At 46.4% G+C, this 15,745-nt stretch overlaps 1 protein-coding gene across 1 annotated transcript in view; it reads left to right on the top strand.

The window, feature by feature from the left end:
• The first annotated feature begins 1,298 nt into the window (after positions 1-1,298).
• Positions 1,299-15,745, top strand: part of PLEKHG1 (pleckstrin homology and RhoGEF domain containing G1) — a 222,130-nt gene continuing 207,683 nt past the window's right edge. Inside the window, exon 1 of the mRNA XM_079939440.1 lies at positions 1,299-1,431. The gene's annotated coding sequence lies outside the window, so the exon portion shown is untranslated. The remainder of the gene's footprint in view (positions 1,432-15,745) is intronic.

Raw genomic sequence — 15,745 nt, forward strand, 5'->3', positions numbered from 1 at the left:
CCGACCTCACAAGGGTATTGCAAGATCAACGGAAACCATGCTTTGAAGATGGCAAAAATCTGTTTGAGTTGCGTTGCAAATCTTCCATGGTAAATGTACCCCGAGCATAACCCAGTCTCATAGCTTTAGGTAATGCAAGTCAGTTGTGGAGACAAAATAAATTGTAAAACAGAATACAAACTGCACGTTGTAGGGAGAGAATTACGACATTGTGTGGCCCTACTGCTCAAAACCTTATTTTATTTCATATCTTTATAATTTTCATAACCGTATTCATGCATCAGAGCAGATAAAAGGGGGAAATCAACAACAATAATAGCTAACATTTACCCAGCAAGTGTGCCAGGAACCTTCTAAGCCTTTTCTGGGCATCATCTTATTTACCTCACAAGAAGCAACTCTGTGAGGTAGCGCTGTCATCATTATCCCCATTTTACAGATGAGGAAACTGAGGCACAGAGAGGTTAAATAATTCTCTCAAGACCACACAGCTCGTAACTGCTAAAGCTGAAGGGCTGTGAGCAAGTCATGTAAGAGTGCATTCTTAAGAACTACAGAACCTCATGGAGTCAATAGGCAAACGCGTACGGCTGCCTTTGAAGGGAAGTAAGTGCTGAGAAATCACTTTGCGTGCCTTTGACGTTCATCTTAGGCACCTTCGACTCAGGTCATCATCTCACTGCACACACAGCTGGTGCCTTTAAACACCTATCTGGCTATTTCAAAGATCAGTCTTCTTTGCCTCCTTTTCCACTTTTACTTTCTCTAAGCAAAGGTTAGTTGGTACATTAACTGAGGTCATTAGGGTAATGACGCCTGAAAAACAGTGAGCTTCCTCCCTCTTTGTACATATTATTACCACAGAGCTTCTGTGTTACTACTAAAATGTCGAATTAATCATTCGGGGTATTATTTTTACAAAATCATATGGGAAACTATCACGTCTAAGAGAAAGCTAAACCTGAGGGTCCCGGAACATGAAGAAAAGTCATGTGTCTACGAAAACAGTAGCAGGGATTTTTTTTTTTTTTTTTTTTTGTAATTTTTTTTCCCCCGGGGGCTGTAATTTGACTGCTCTCTTTGGCAACCCTCCAGAGACAAGTCCAAGTGCTTAATCTCTTTCTCCTTCTCTCTCCCCCTCCACCTCCCCACCACTCTCGCCCGGGCAGAGGGGAGGAGGCACCGCAGATCCGCTGCTCGCGGCGGCGGGGCCCGCATCCCTGCGCCGGGAGGGGCGGGTCGGGGCGCGGCCGCCGAGCGGGAAGCGCGGCCGAGCGGCGGGGCCGAGCCCGAGGAAGAGGAAGTCCGAGCCGGAGCGGCGGTGCAGGGCGCTCGGCGGGCGCCGGAGCCGGCGCAGCGCAGCGCAGCGCAGCCGCACCTTCCCGGGCCGACGTGCGAGGGCGGCCCGCGCCGGGAGCCGCCTCTACCCGGGTAAGCGCCCGCTTCGCTGGACACCGGGTCCTTTTCCAGGGACGGGACCGCTCGGCCGGGAGCCCCGGGGAAGGGGAAGGGGCCCGGGGCACCCTCGGCCCGGCGCCCCAGATCCGCAGGTGGAGGCGAGCGGAGCGCGGTACCGGGTTCCTGTCCCCCGCGCCCATCCTCGCGGGTGGGGGCCGGCGGGGTCGGGGGAGCGCCCCGCCGCCGGGACCTGGGCCCGCCCCTGCCCGCCGCCGTCCTGAGGGGGCGACCCGCCGCCGCCGCCGCCCGGCTCCGGGCTCCGCGTCCCCGAGCCCCGGTCCCTGAGTCCCTGGCTCTCCCGTCCCTCCACCGGCTGCTGCGGCGGAAAAGGGGCTCCTTAGTGCGCGCAGGAGCGTTACCAACCCAACCCTCACAGCCCAAACGGCACAGTCGGAAAACGGGACCCGAGCGCCCGCCGCTCTCGGTCAGCTCCCCACCAGCGGGCCCGGGCGCCTGGGCCCCCAGGAGCGGCGAACCGCGGTGGGAGTCGGAGGCCGGGGCTCTGTGGCGCGTTTGGCTGGCAGGATCCCTGCCTTTGTACATCTAGCCTTGGTGTCCCAGCTCTGCAAATACGTCCCCTTGGGGGAGGGGGCGGGGGGGCGGTGTCGAAAGCCGGTGTCCCGACCATCACGGGGTCGATGTAACACCTGGTCCACGGGGACTCTGCCGACCTTCCTGGCCTCGGGGGACAGCCAGGGTCTGCGGTGATGCCCGCAGCACCTCCCCTCCCCCCACCCCCCACCCGCGCTTTGTGTCCTCTGGTGAGACTTTGGTTCTTAAATCAGAAGCCTAGGAAGGTTCTAATCGGGAAAAGTCGTTAAGCTGTGGCATTTCATTCTGTTCCTGGGAAACAATGAGGTGGATGACTTTTTAAACGCTCTGGTGGAGTCTTGTTTGTAGAGCCGGTATTTCATTAAGTTCTGGTCCTTAACCCTCCCTTTGTACCACCCTCAGGTGGCCAAGGCTACTGCACATAGTTTTGAAATTGTAGAGGGTGAGTCCGGGGGAAGGCTGTTTGCAGCAGGCATCGCGGAAGACAAGGTCGATCGCAGAGGGAGAGTTGGTTTGGGGGTTTTCCGACGACTGGGTACAGAACTTCCTTGTGTTTTCGTATTTAAACCAGGAGACCAGCATGTTGACTCTGGGTCAGATTCGTCTTCGAACAGAATTCCAGGCCTAGAGAGATCATGGAATGCTATAAACAGAGTTATCAAGTGTTAAAATCAGCGTCTCCGGGCCGCTCAGTTTCTGTATACTTTTAAAGAATTTATGGACTTTGGATTTTGATTAAACGCTATTAAAACATTTCCAGGCTTATCGTGTCTGGGAATAAGAAACTCCATTCTAATTTCATCTTTGCCAAGTCAGACCTGAGCAAGCGGTCCACCTCTGGTGGCCTTGGCTTCTCCCTTGTGCAGTGATTTAGAGGAACCAGGGAGTTCCTAAGGCTTCAGGCTCGCTCCTCACCGCACCACTCCCACCCCATAGTGCTTGTCTGGTCCACTGTATTTAAGATTTAGATACAAAAGTGATCGTTTGATATTATGGTCCTTTACCATCTTTGAGTCTGACTTCCCAATTCCTCACTTTGCTTTTGGTCCTGTTTGAAACCTGGTGTCTAAGCCACCAACGCCCCCAAAGAAACGTTTTCCCCAGAGTTCTCCTTCCTCACTGGCGTCATCCTCATAAGGTCATCAACAGCTGTCACTGCATGACCTTCCTTTTCCCTGGTATAGCTCTCCCTGAAGCTTTCCACTGAAGGGCAAGGCACAGTGAGAAACGGTTACCTGGCAGTCAGACCCATGCCTGAATCCTGCTTCCCTTGATGGTTTTTTTCCTGCTCATCTCCATCCTCACCATGGGCACCAGCTTCCTTCTGTGACTTTAACATGGATGATGTTACCAAATACAAGCTTAAATATTTCCCTGGGAGACTCAATCTGTGCTTCAAAAAGATTAAATGATCATTTTTTAACCAATTGATAGGAAGTGGCCAAGAAAGTTTTCAAAAGAAAGAATAACCAGTGCTGTCTTGTTCTCCTCCTTTTTGAGGCTATGATTTTTTAAGTGATTTAATGGTTTGTAGTCTGACACATAAACACAGGAAATGCTTGAGTAGCACTAAATCTTTTGAGCCCTTAGTAAACTATAAAGCAATTCCTGAATCTATGCTCTGATTTTTAAAGGCTGCAATCCACTTTGTACGGATTTCTCTTCCCTCCCCCTTTGCGAGTAGTTGGTCTTTCGAACAGCTGCCATCTGTGACTCCTCATGCAGGTGAGATTATATCCATGGAACAGTAAAACTAGATGCATCTTGAATGAGCCAGCCAAGCCCGTACATCTTAAAGATGTGTGAAAGCTCTAGTGGTTAAGAACAAGTGCTCTGGAACTCGCTGACCTGTGTATGAAGTTTGCCTCTGCAGCTCAACAGCAGTGCGACCTTGACCCCTCTAAGGAAGTTATTTAGACATGGATTCTTTTATAATGGAGAAAATGTAGCAGTCATAGTTGATCATTCTCTCCGGATGATCTCACCTTTGCTTATTCCTTCCTCTGTAAATTTAGGAAGTAGTGACCCTTCCCTCTTGAACGGTGCTGAGCATTGATGATTATTAACAAATTAATCTGTAGTAAGTGGTGGGTGCACTGTGTGCTTCCAAGATGATTACTGTTGAGAAACCAAGTCCCAGGAGTGAGTGATTTTGTTGGCAGTTACGCAGCTCTCGACTGGCAAAGCTGTGATTTAACCCAGGATCTCTTCTCTTACTCCTGAACTTCACTACCTAGAAATGGTGGTGGCATGGGGACATATTTTAAATTAAATGTAATGGTTCACTCTTTAAGAAAAAAATCCCTTGCCTCTTTTGACTTAAAAAAGAACATAGTTTCCAAAGCAAAATGTTCATGTATTCAAGCAGGGATGGGAATAGAAACATCTTCTAGACAAAGACCCTAAGCAGCCTAGTGCTTGTGTATGGCAGGCATCTCAAATATTAACGTTTCATGACAGCCTGCATCAATCTTGCTTTATAAAATGAAGAGCTGACCCCAAGCCAGTTGGGCATTCAGAGCCATGGGCATCTGTGCCGAGGAGAACTTACTAACTGCAGGGCCCGCTTTCAAGTAATTAAGAGATGGCTGCATGCTCTGCTGCTTATTGCTCACGCTGATGAAAAGCAACAGATGCTTTAGCAGAGGTGATAGAAATATAGGCTGGACATGCTAGTGAGGGGGCCTGGGTTTGCTGTTAAAGTAACTAGGCCGCAGGTCATCCAGATGCTGCAGAACAACTTCACGGATGCTTGGGTGACCCCCATCCCAGTGACTAGAAGTTGCCTGTAGTTCTAGCGTAGTTTTCATGTTCGAGTCATGTTTAAGTATATTTCCAATCTATATACACAAAGTTACCCAGAAATGTTTCTCTGCTGAGCTACAAGCCATGTAAAAATCTCTAAACCTAAACATCTCCTTTTGGTAAATATTGAATTACTGTTTGATGGAAAGCAAAAGTAGGCTGCATTCATGGATCCGAACAATCCCTAACCCTCCTCTTCTTTCCCCCTTCCCATCCTGGAGGAGGAATCCTGGAGGAAGGGCAACTTCAAGAGTGTTCATGTTAGGCTATGTTTTTAAAAGATTCCAGCTACGCCCCCCCTTGATGTACTAAACTGATGTCTTTAATTAAGAAAGCTATTCGGGTAAGCTTTAATGACCAGGGTGCTGTTGAGGCTACAGAAGCCACTTATCACCAGCATTAAGAAGATCAAACCATTGCAGCGTTTGGCCAAAAGCTAGTAAGCCTTCAAGTGTGAGAAGGACATCTTTTAAAAAGATCAAAGACAAAGCTGAAACGTGTGTGAGTGTAATAATCGCTGAAACTTTAGAATTTTCATGAAAGGAATCAATAAATCTAATGTTTGAAGTGGCAAATAGATCTTACCATTGTCCACTCCGTGTCCAGTGACATTAAGCACTGACTTAAATGCCCTGACTCTGAACAGAAATGGAGGAGGACGATGAGAAGTTCTAGATCAGGGGGTGGTGAACCTTTTCCTGTAAAGAGCCAGATGGAAGTATTTCAGGCTTTGTGGGCCATGTACATACCTGTCGTATATTCTTTGATTTGTAGGAGGGGGGATTGGTTGTTTACATAAACCCTTTAAAAATGTAAAAACCGGGGCTTCCCTGGTGGCGCAGTGGTTGAGAGTCCGCCTGCCGATGTAGGGGACGCGGGTTCGTGCCCCGGTCCGGGAGGATCCCACATGCCGCGGAGCGGCTGGGCCCGTGAGCCATGGCCACTGAGCCTGCGCGTCCGGAGCGTGCGCTCCGCAACGGGAGAGGCCATGACAGTGAGAGGCCCGTGTACCGCGAAAAAAAAAAAAAAAAAAATGTAAAAACCGATCTTTGCTTGAAAGCCATACAAAACAGTCTTTTCACTGGAAATCTAAATAAATGTTAGTAAACCAAAAAAAGAAAAAAATATGGCAGCCGTAGTTTGCCAACTGTGTCCTAAATGAAATATTCTGTCTGTGATATCCTTTAGTATTTCTGTGGAGCCCCCGGATGATAAATTTCATAGGCTCTATCTAAGCTGACTCGCTATAGACTGACTTACAATCAAATCTCCTGTGTTACTGTTTTTTCCAGTCACTCTTCTTTATTTTCTCTTTACACTGGGCTTAGAGGTCTCTGTTAGACATAGCGATCAGTTGACATAGGACTGACAGCACCAAATTTCAACATTCATCCTTGAGTGAGATGCAGGACAGGGAGAGAAGCTCAGCTGGGATGGAATAAAGTCCACATTGAAACGGGTCATTGACGAAGATCATTGATCATATGAGATGAAGTTCAAATCCCCCAGGATGGTACCCAAGACCTTCATGCTCGCTTTTCTCCTAGCACCTTCCCAGGTATACTCTATGTCTCTCTCACTCAGGATAACTCACAGAGCCCTATATGGGCTGTGCTCTCTCTCACCAATGCTGGGATCCGTCCACACAAAGTTTAAATATACATCTCTTTCGTGGAGCCTCTCCTGATCTTATTGGGAAGAAATATGGGCCCCTGCAGCTCCATATTAACGCAGGACCTTACACGTGAAGCATGTAGAAGGACAGAGAAGTGTGGTGATCCCCAGTGGACAAATATTACCTTTCAAGTTTGGGGGAACAGTCTTATTCTTCTCTGTAGCTTCAGAGATCCTACCTCACCTCTTTGGGCCACTCGCAGAATCAGACCCATTTCCAGGCTTTGCATGTGATACGCAGTAGAGCATGGCACCGATGTGTCTGGATTTGAAGTCAGGCTGAGCTGACATCTAGTCTGGGCTTCTCCACTTTACCTGCTGCCCCATCTTTAAAGTCAGTAATGAGAATGCCCTCTCAATGGCTAGGAATAAATGAGATTATTTTTCTCTGACGAGCATTTAGTTCAGGGTCTGACGTGTAGTGATTGCTCAATAAATGGCAACTTTTGTTCATTCCAGGGTCATCTATTGAGAACCTACTATCCCTGGAATGGTGCCTGATGCCGCTCTAGGAATAGCAGTGAATACAAGAGCCATGGTCTCCATAGTGATACGATCAGTAAGCGGAGAGAATCAGGGTAGGGGATGGGCCACCGTAGACTGGTGCTCCAGGAAGCCTGTCAGAGAAGGCAAGGTTTGAACTGCAACTTTAATGAGATTGATGAGTCCCTGTTTCATCAAATCTAAGATGCTTTTGAAACACACCCTTTTTTAATGTACCATTAAGAGAGAAGAAATGCTGTCAATAAAATTGACACAGTCTCCTGTAAGATGCATCCCTAAGTTGTGAAAAATGTGCATCTTAGCAGCAATGAAATGCATTAATATTGGTGCTCGATAAATATCCATTGAATAAGTTAGTGTTACGCCATGGTTGCCTCTGAGGTTCAGCTCCGATGGTTTACGTTGTAACTGAGTTGGTCTCTTCTGTTTCTTAGGTCTGAAAGATTGACTTGGAACTAGCAAAGGGTACAATATAGTAAAGTATTGTGAGACATTTGTGATCCAACGTGCTTTAAAAATAGTTTAAAACATTGGCTTTGGTCATCTCAATGGGCAAAGTGTCTTGGTGACTCCTGTTGAAGTGAAATTGGCCTGGACGTAACTTGGGTAGGAGTGAAGTTGAGCAGCTCTTGCAGCTGGTAATTCCTTCTGGCAGCTGTCCGTGGAGATGTGTGAATCTTTAATGCACAGAAAGGCCTTCCTCAGGGCAATGAAGGCATTAGCTGGAGCTGACTTCCTTCTGTTTCCCAGATTTAACGTGACATAAATACTCCTCTTCTCCTCTGTATCCCAAGGGTCTGATCATTCCTCTAACCAGGCAGGTCCTCTGTGATAATGAAATGAAGGCGGCTCCCCTTAGAGCCACCCCCCTGCCCTCCTCTGGCAAGTCTCTGGGTTTTCACAGTCCAAGCAGTGTTCTCCTTTCTCTCCCCACCCTCCTCCTTGCTTAGAGAGTAAAACACTGCTTAAGTCTTTGCTTTCTGACCACCCTCTAAACTCTCTCCCTCGTCAAGATCTTTTTCTGAACCCAGTTGGGAGCCTGCTCCAACTCTCCCCTTCTGTCCAAGATCTCAGCTTCTGGATGGATGACTCAACGGGGGCTTTGACAATACTTAGCTATTTCTAGCTGTCATAAAGTGCGCTTTCATGCTGTTTTGATTTTAATTTCAACATGTCACTCAAGTCCCGCACACACGTCGGCACGCCTGCCCTCCACACATGGTGAGCGTGACTTTCCTTCTGCCCGCCCGGAGTCTGTTCTTGTGGGACCCTTTCAGCAACTCCCACCCTCTCCCAGCAAACTTCCCTGCCTGCACCCTGTCTAGCTGGGAAGGGTCTGTCAGCACTAGGCCACGGAGGAAGCGAATGCAGACCTTGCTCCCTTCCAGGCACAACCTTCCTCCACCTTCTCCTGCGACGGAAGCCCTCATGCTATAGGGGGTGTTTCGAACCCTTGCCGACTCTAGCTGAAATATGAGTCTTTGGAAGCAAGTAGATGCAACGGAAAGGCCATTTGCATTCCAGGGATGCATATTAACCACGGTCCAGCCTCAAGATGATTTAAGGCTGTCTCCGACCTGTGGCTGGAATGCTTGTCGGGGTGTGTGAAGATGCCAGGCCACAAGGAAGGAGTGGGGACCGTCGCAGAGTTCAGCTTCCCATGGTTGTATGATTACAGGCAGTCCTCAAACACTAACATCTGTGCTTCTCTGATGTGCTGGGAGAGAGGAAAAAACTGTAATCTGGGGCATAAATATACGATCCTGTGTTTATTCCCTTTAACCATGCAAACCTGTTATTAGTTTAAGCATCTATGTTGTGCTTAAATATTACAGCTGCTTCAAAGGAGGATACGGTAGCTGGTCTGAAACAGCTTACCATTTAAGTACTCAGTTGTCTCACACTTTTAAAATTTGAATCAACTAAACATATGAATTATGAAGCATAAGAGTCAAAATCAGGGATATCGGATCACTGAGTGGGGTATGCAGAGCAGAAGCCTATTCGAGGAGATGTAGCCTTTAAAAGTGATTTTTATAAAGAGAAAACGCTTTGGGAGTTTGGGAGTGCCATGTACACACTACTATATTTAAAATATATAACCAATTAGGACCTACTGTATAGCACAGGGAACTCTGCTCAATATTCTGTGATAACCTAAATGGGAAAAGAATTTGTACAAGAATAGATACATGTATATGGATAACTGAATCATTTGGCTGTATACCTGAAACAAACACAACATTGTAAATCAAACTATACTCCAATATAAAATAAAAATTAAAAACAAAACAAAAAAGAAAACCCTTCCTTTACCTCGTGCCCTTCACACCTTAGATCAGAGTTTTTAGAGAATTTCTTGCTAAGGACTAATGAGGGTGAGGCTAGAAGGGTGATGAGATGGGCAAGGAACAGGCAGAGAATGGGCGCCCGGATGGGCTGAGGAGCGTTGGCTGTGTCTAGGAAAAGTGCTTTGGGAAATATTTGTAAGCTTATGGAATATAGTTATGGAGCAAAATCTTGGTGGTCTTGGCTTTTTTCCACTTTTCTTCAGTGTCTATGTGAGATAAATGCTTATTTCCCCCTCTCTCCTTTAACAGTCGTTTAGATGAAACTCTAAGAAATTGCCATTTAGTCACAATACTTAATGATATTTGATCTTGACACTAAAATGGCAAGGAAGGCAATGTGAAAATAATGTTTCTGAGGCATGTGGCCCCCTGTGGCCCATAGGTATACCAATCGCAAGGAAGCATTACCTCGAGCAAGTTGGAATCCAGAGGATTTCCCAGAAGTGTCATTATCAAGAAGCACGCTTTCTTTCTTCTTTCTTTCCCTGTAGAACTTATCCTGATAGAAAGCAAATGCTATGAAGTTCTAAAAATCGAGTTGTGATGAGCACTGTAGTAGCCACGCCTTTCAGAATCCAGAATCCCCCTAAAGAGCAAAGAGAGGTTTGTTTCACTTTATGATCCGCCACGCCAAGATGCAGTACTATCTAATCTAATCCTATAGTTCAAGAAATTTCCAAACAGGAAATTTCCAAACAAGAAATTTCCAAACAGAAAAACAGGTGTTTGTTTTTACCTTCTTATATAAGTGAAGAAGAAAGCACCTTTCTGTATTAGCTAAAGGCATAAGAGCTAGCAATAACTATTCTAAAAAACCCCTTGGCTTCGGGTTACTAATATGAGCAGAAAACATACTTTGCAAATGTTCGGAAACGACATACCATGCTCTTAAAAGAGAAAATTCTTACTTGCTACTTCAGTATGCATGAGATATAGCCATCAAATCTAATACTTTCTTGCTTTCTTTCCTTACTTATTGTAATGCTAGTTCAAGCACTGTTTCTGTGACATTAATTATGGGAAAAATGGTGTGCAGGGGAGAGATAAGTTTGTTTTTCTAAGGTCTGAATAATCAGAGTTGAAATGTGGGAATAGTCTGGAATTAGGCAGCCTATATATGTCATTTGGACATTATTTGAAAATGCCTGCTAACCTGGGGGTAAGACTATATAATAAAGATACTGTGAGGCTTAAATGCGTAATGTCTATATAGCACCCAGTACATAATAAGCCCTTGATAAATAGTGGCTCTTACTATGTTTACTGGGTGTCACACTTAAGTTTTATTCCCTGCTACTAGACATCTGGAACAATGAACCAACATGAAAATAGCTGAGAAAAAACATCTCAGTGGTGGAAGAACAGCCTTTCTCCTGAGGCAAAAGTAAGAGGGAGCGAAGAGGAACACTGTTGCGTTGGTTTTTACTGTAGTAGAGACAGACTATACGTTACACTTGGGAATTCAGATTAGAATTCGTGTATTCAACAAAGATAATTTCCTGAATTCTGCGGATACAGTGATGAACAAAACAGACCAAATCTGGAGTGAAGGGGGAAAATCCGTGCGATGAGTGCTTTAAAGAAAAGAAAAGAGGGAAATGGGTTGGGGCCGGGAGTGGCCTGTTATTTGCCTGGGTGGTCAGAAAGGCCTGTCTGAGCTGGTTACATCGAGCCAAGATTTGTATAATAAGAAGTGACCTTAAGAAGATGCGAGGGAAGAACATTCTTGGCAGAGAGAAGAAAAATACGTATGGAGGCCCTAAGAGAGACATAAGCTCCGTGAGTTCTAGGGAAAGAAAAGCAGGCTGTGAGTGAACAAGGGAGGCAGAAGAAAGCGTGAGGTGAAGGTGGAGAGGGAGGTGGGGCCTGAATCTCGTAGGTCTTTATAATATTGAAGATCTTTACCGTGGCTTAAAAGAGAAATAGCGTATGATACCTGGATGGTATCGCTTACATGAGGAATCTAAAAGCAGTGGTACAAATGAACTTATTTACAAAGCAGGAACAGACTCACAAGACTTAGAGAATGAATTTATGGTTACCAGGGTGGTGTGGGGGAAGGGATAGTTAGGGAGTTTGGGATTGACAGGTACACCCTGCTGTATTTAAAACGGATAACAAGCAAGGACCTACTGCATAGCGCAGGGAACTCCGCTCAGTATTCTGCAGCAACTTAATTGGGAAAAGAATTTGAAAAAGAATAGATACAGGTACCTGTGTAACTGAATCACTTTGCCGTACACCTGAAACTAACACAACATTGTTCATCAACTCTACTCCAATATAAAATATAAAGTTTTTTTTAAAAAAAAAAAAAGAGGCGCCGTGCAAAGCCACTGGAGGGTTTGAGGCAGGGGAGCGACAGAATCTGATCAATTATCTTCCAGTTGGGAGCAGCGGTACAGAGAGGATGCTGGCAACGGCAGCAGGTTGACTCGGAACTGGAATGTTAGCCACTTAGTTACTCTGCCTACTAGAAAATAATCAAATGCAATAGCTCTCAAAATATTCTCATTTAAATTTTCTGGCTCAAATGGTGAGGGCCTATTGTGTTTCAAAATAAATCCACAGAAACACCGCGCAGCAGCCCGCCCGAGCCTCCCGCCGCTATTCATATGCCTTCTGAGATTTATCTATTGGCTTTTGCACAATTGATTTAAAGTCACCCACCCAGAACTGGGCTCACAATCTCCATTTCCAGACCCACCTCTAACTTCCTGGGGTTGTTTCTTTTCCCTCCTTTTCCAATGCTTAGTTAATAGCATACCACAATTCATTGGTCAGGAGAAGCCATTTTTTTTTTTTCCTTTTCTGCCTTGTCCAATCAGTCAGCAATGACTTCTAAACAGGTCTCCGTCCATATTCACTTATTCATGTCCCCCTCCCATCCGTTCAGATGCTCCTCGCTTGCCTAGCCCACTAGCATAGTTGGTGAGCCGGCGTGGATTGATGTATCTAGAATACAATCTGACCAGTGAACGTGTTGTCATAGAGGCCTCTTCTAATGGCTTCACCCAACGGAAAGGCTGACAGTAGAACTTCAGGTGGAGACACAAGTCCCAGGTAGAGAGCCTTTGGTATTCCTCTGGTCATGTTTTCCCTCTAATATCTCAGGTCGAATCCATAGGCAAACTGGGCTCTTCCTCCCAAATATCCAGAATCCCGTGACTTCTCAGTCTTCACTGCTGCCACTGGGTCCGGTCCAGCTGCTCTCTCTGCCTGGATGGTGCAGTAGGTTCCTAACTGGTCTCCTGGCTCAGCCCCACGCTCCCTCAGCCAAAGCGATCCTCATTCAGACTCCTCTCACGGTTTCCCATTTCGCTCAGAGTCAGAAGCCAATCCACGGAACGGCCTCCGAGCCCCCGCAGTGGGACCCCTGCCCCGCGCTCTCGCTCTGATCTGCCGCCTGCCCCTCCCCACGTGCCCACCCTCCCCCGGCTCGCCGGCCCCTCTGCTGGTCCCAAATACGCCAGACGAGCCCCGGCCTCAGAGTGTTTTCATGACCTCTGCCTGGAACATTCTTCCCTGGATATCAAAGCTTTACTGTCTCACTTCTTTCAGTCCCCTGAGCAAGTGTCCCCTTATCAAAGAAGCCTTCCTGATGGTGCTGTAGAAAACGGCAGCCTCCGTACCTTGGAGGCCGCTGTAGCCTTCTTACCCTACTTCATTTGTATGCACAGCATTTAAGAACACTTAACAAAGGATATGGTTGTTTCTTGTCTGTTCTTCCATGAGGAGAGAGGCCCTGTGCTGTTCACACTGTATTTCCAATGATTTAGAACAGTGCTCAGCACAGAGAGAAGCTTCACTTTTCGAATAAATCAACATCACCTCGGCAATTGCCACCTCTTGCCTCGAAGTCAGGTAAATTCTGCTTGCAGTCTGATACTGCTGCACCATGTTCTAGAACGAGATCAGCGCCTAAGGTGCTGTGTGCGGGGATGGGTGGGTGTGTTGGAGTAGAAGTGGTGGAGAACCTGCCTTATGACTCCACCTTCCTCCACCCTCCATCCTCCCTCCATCCCTGCCCTCACCCTCCTGGGCTTCAGAGGAAGCTTCCTTTGGAGGTCCGCCTGGGCCCCTTGCCTGCAGTGTCTGCTCTCTAGCACCATGCAGCCCCGAAAGCCTTACTCTTGGCTGTTCTCCCCTATCTGCCTTATTCCTCCGCGGTACCCACGGCACCACTCAGAAAATATCAGGACAACGCTTGATATTTAGGTCTAATCTTTTACCCTTCCTTTGTCCAGATGCTACTTATCCATCGCAGTAGGTGGTGTGGTATGACAGTTAAACATTCAGACTCTGGCGCTGGGCTACTTGGATTCAGACTGGGTTGCATCGCTTAGAGTTTTCATGACCTTGAACAGACTTTTAACCCCCCCTCAGCTAAGGGGCAGCGACTTACAGATGAGGGAAGCAGCACCAGCTTCTGGGATTATGATGAAGATCAAAGCCCATCATTCTTTAATAGGCTTGCAAAACCTAGTTCCAACACAGAGAAAAAGTCAGGCAAATGTTCACCATCGTTTTCATTAGCATTTCTTTTAAATGGGCCTCTTTAAGAAAACTCACATTGTCCTTTTTCTCAGAAAACCGCCTGTCTTTTAATTACCATTTTATTCAACTTCCTGTGTATTAAGGCCTTATCTTTTTTTTTTTTTTTTAAGAAGATGTTGGGGGTAGGAGTTTATTAAATTATTTATTTATTTTTGCTGTGTTGAGTCTTCGTTTCTGTGCCAGGGCTTTCTCTAGTTGTGGCAAGTGGGGGCCACTATTCATCGCAGTGCGCGGGCCTCTCACTGTCGTGGCCTCTCTTGTTGAGGAGCACAGGCTCCGGACGCGCAGGCTCAGTAGTTGTGGCTCACGGACCTAGTTGCTCCGCGGCATGTGGGATCCTCCCAGACCAGGGCTCGAACCGTGTCCCCTGCATTAGCAGGCAGATTCTCAACCACTGCACCACCAAGGAAGCCCCTCAAAGGCCTTATCTTGATGCAGTTATCAACTCATCCAGGTCTTATTAACTTACGTGTATAAAATAAATAAATACTGCTTGCGTGTAGAAATAGTATATTTATCCACCCTCCTCTCAGCATTTCCCACTCCCTTCCCTGCTTTATTTTCCTGATTAGCACACATATCTGCCTGACAGATACACCAGGAGTTACTGTTTATCTTTAAAGCTCCGTGGAAGGAGGAATGCATCTTCGAATTAAGGAACTTTCCAACTAAATGCAAGTAGAGAAAATAGCATAATGAACCCCCATGTACCCATCTTCCAGATTCAAGAATTATAAACATTTTGCCAATCTTGTTTCCTCTGTTTCCCCATGAACCCCCTTCCCCAACTTTGAAGTAGTAAAAGCAAATCCCAGATATCATGTTACTGTACCCATAAATATTTCAATATGCATTTCCAACAGATAAGAACACACTTTTCCATATCACCACCACACAATTAATACATCTAATAAAAATAATAGTAGTTCCCTAATGTCAACTCTTTCTCTGTCCGTAGTCAAATTTCCATCAGAGCTGGAGTTTTTTGGCCTGTTTTGTTCACTGCCACATCCCAAGTACATAAGACACACTGTAATATTTAAATGAATGCATGGCTAAGTTGTGTTCTGAAATTTCATTTTTGGAAGACAATTCCATAAAAATATGATAAATGGTGATTGTGATCTTGGGCTAATAAAAGAAAGCCCGCTTGACTCATAATGTCAGTGTCTTTTAATGAGCAGATACCTTTGGAGTTCTAACTCGGAATAGGTTGTCTTTTTTATTTTTTTGCCGTACACGGGCCTCTCACTGTTGTGGCCTCTCCCATTGCGGAGCACAGGCTCCAGGCACGCAGGCTTAGTAGTTGTGGCTCACGGGCCCAGCCGCTCCGCGGCATGTGGGATCTTCCCGGACCGGGGCACGAACCCGTGACCCCTGCATCGGCAGGAGGACGCTCAACCACTGCGCCACCAGGGAAGCCCAGGATAGGTTGTGTTTGAACCTGCCTCTCTTGCCTCGGAGGAGTCCGAAATTCCACTCCTTCTCCCTTCTTGAACAGGAAATGAAGTTAGCATGGTTCATATTTTTAGAGTTGAATGGACTGCCTTTTGAATATGAACTGTACTACTTATAAGCTATTTCTTCTTTCATAAAATGGAGGAGAATTATAACTACTGTAGAGGGTAGTTATGAACATGTAGTGGATAAACTTTAACAGTGCTTGGCCTTTAGCAGCTGTTTAATGGACAGTTGTGCTCTCTCTCTTGTTGCAAGCCACTGTCATTGGCAATTTCCAAGGTGAGAGTTCCCAAGCCAGGGAGGAAAGGCCCCCAGAGGCTGCTTGGAGGCAAGAGGCTACCAAGCAGAAGCTGGGTCTCCATAGTGCTGCCTTCCCAGGCCTC

Source organism: Stenella coeruleoalba (genome assembly GCF_951394435.1).
Source record: "Stenella coeruleoalba genome assembly, chromosome: 12".
NCBI classification, from domain to species: domain Eukaryota; kingdom Metazoa; phylum Chordata; class Mammalia; order Artiodactyla; family Delphinidae; genus Stenella; species Stenella coeruleoalba.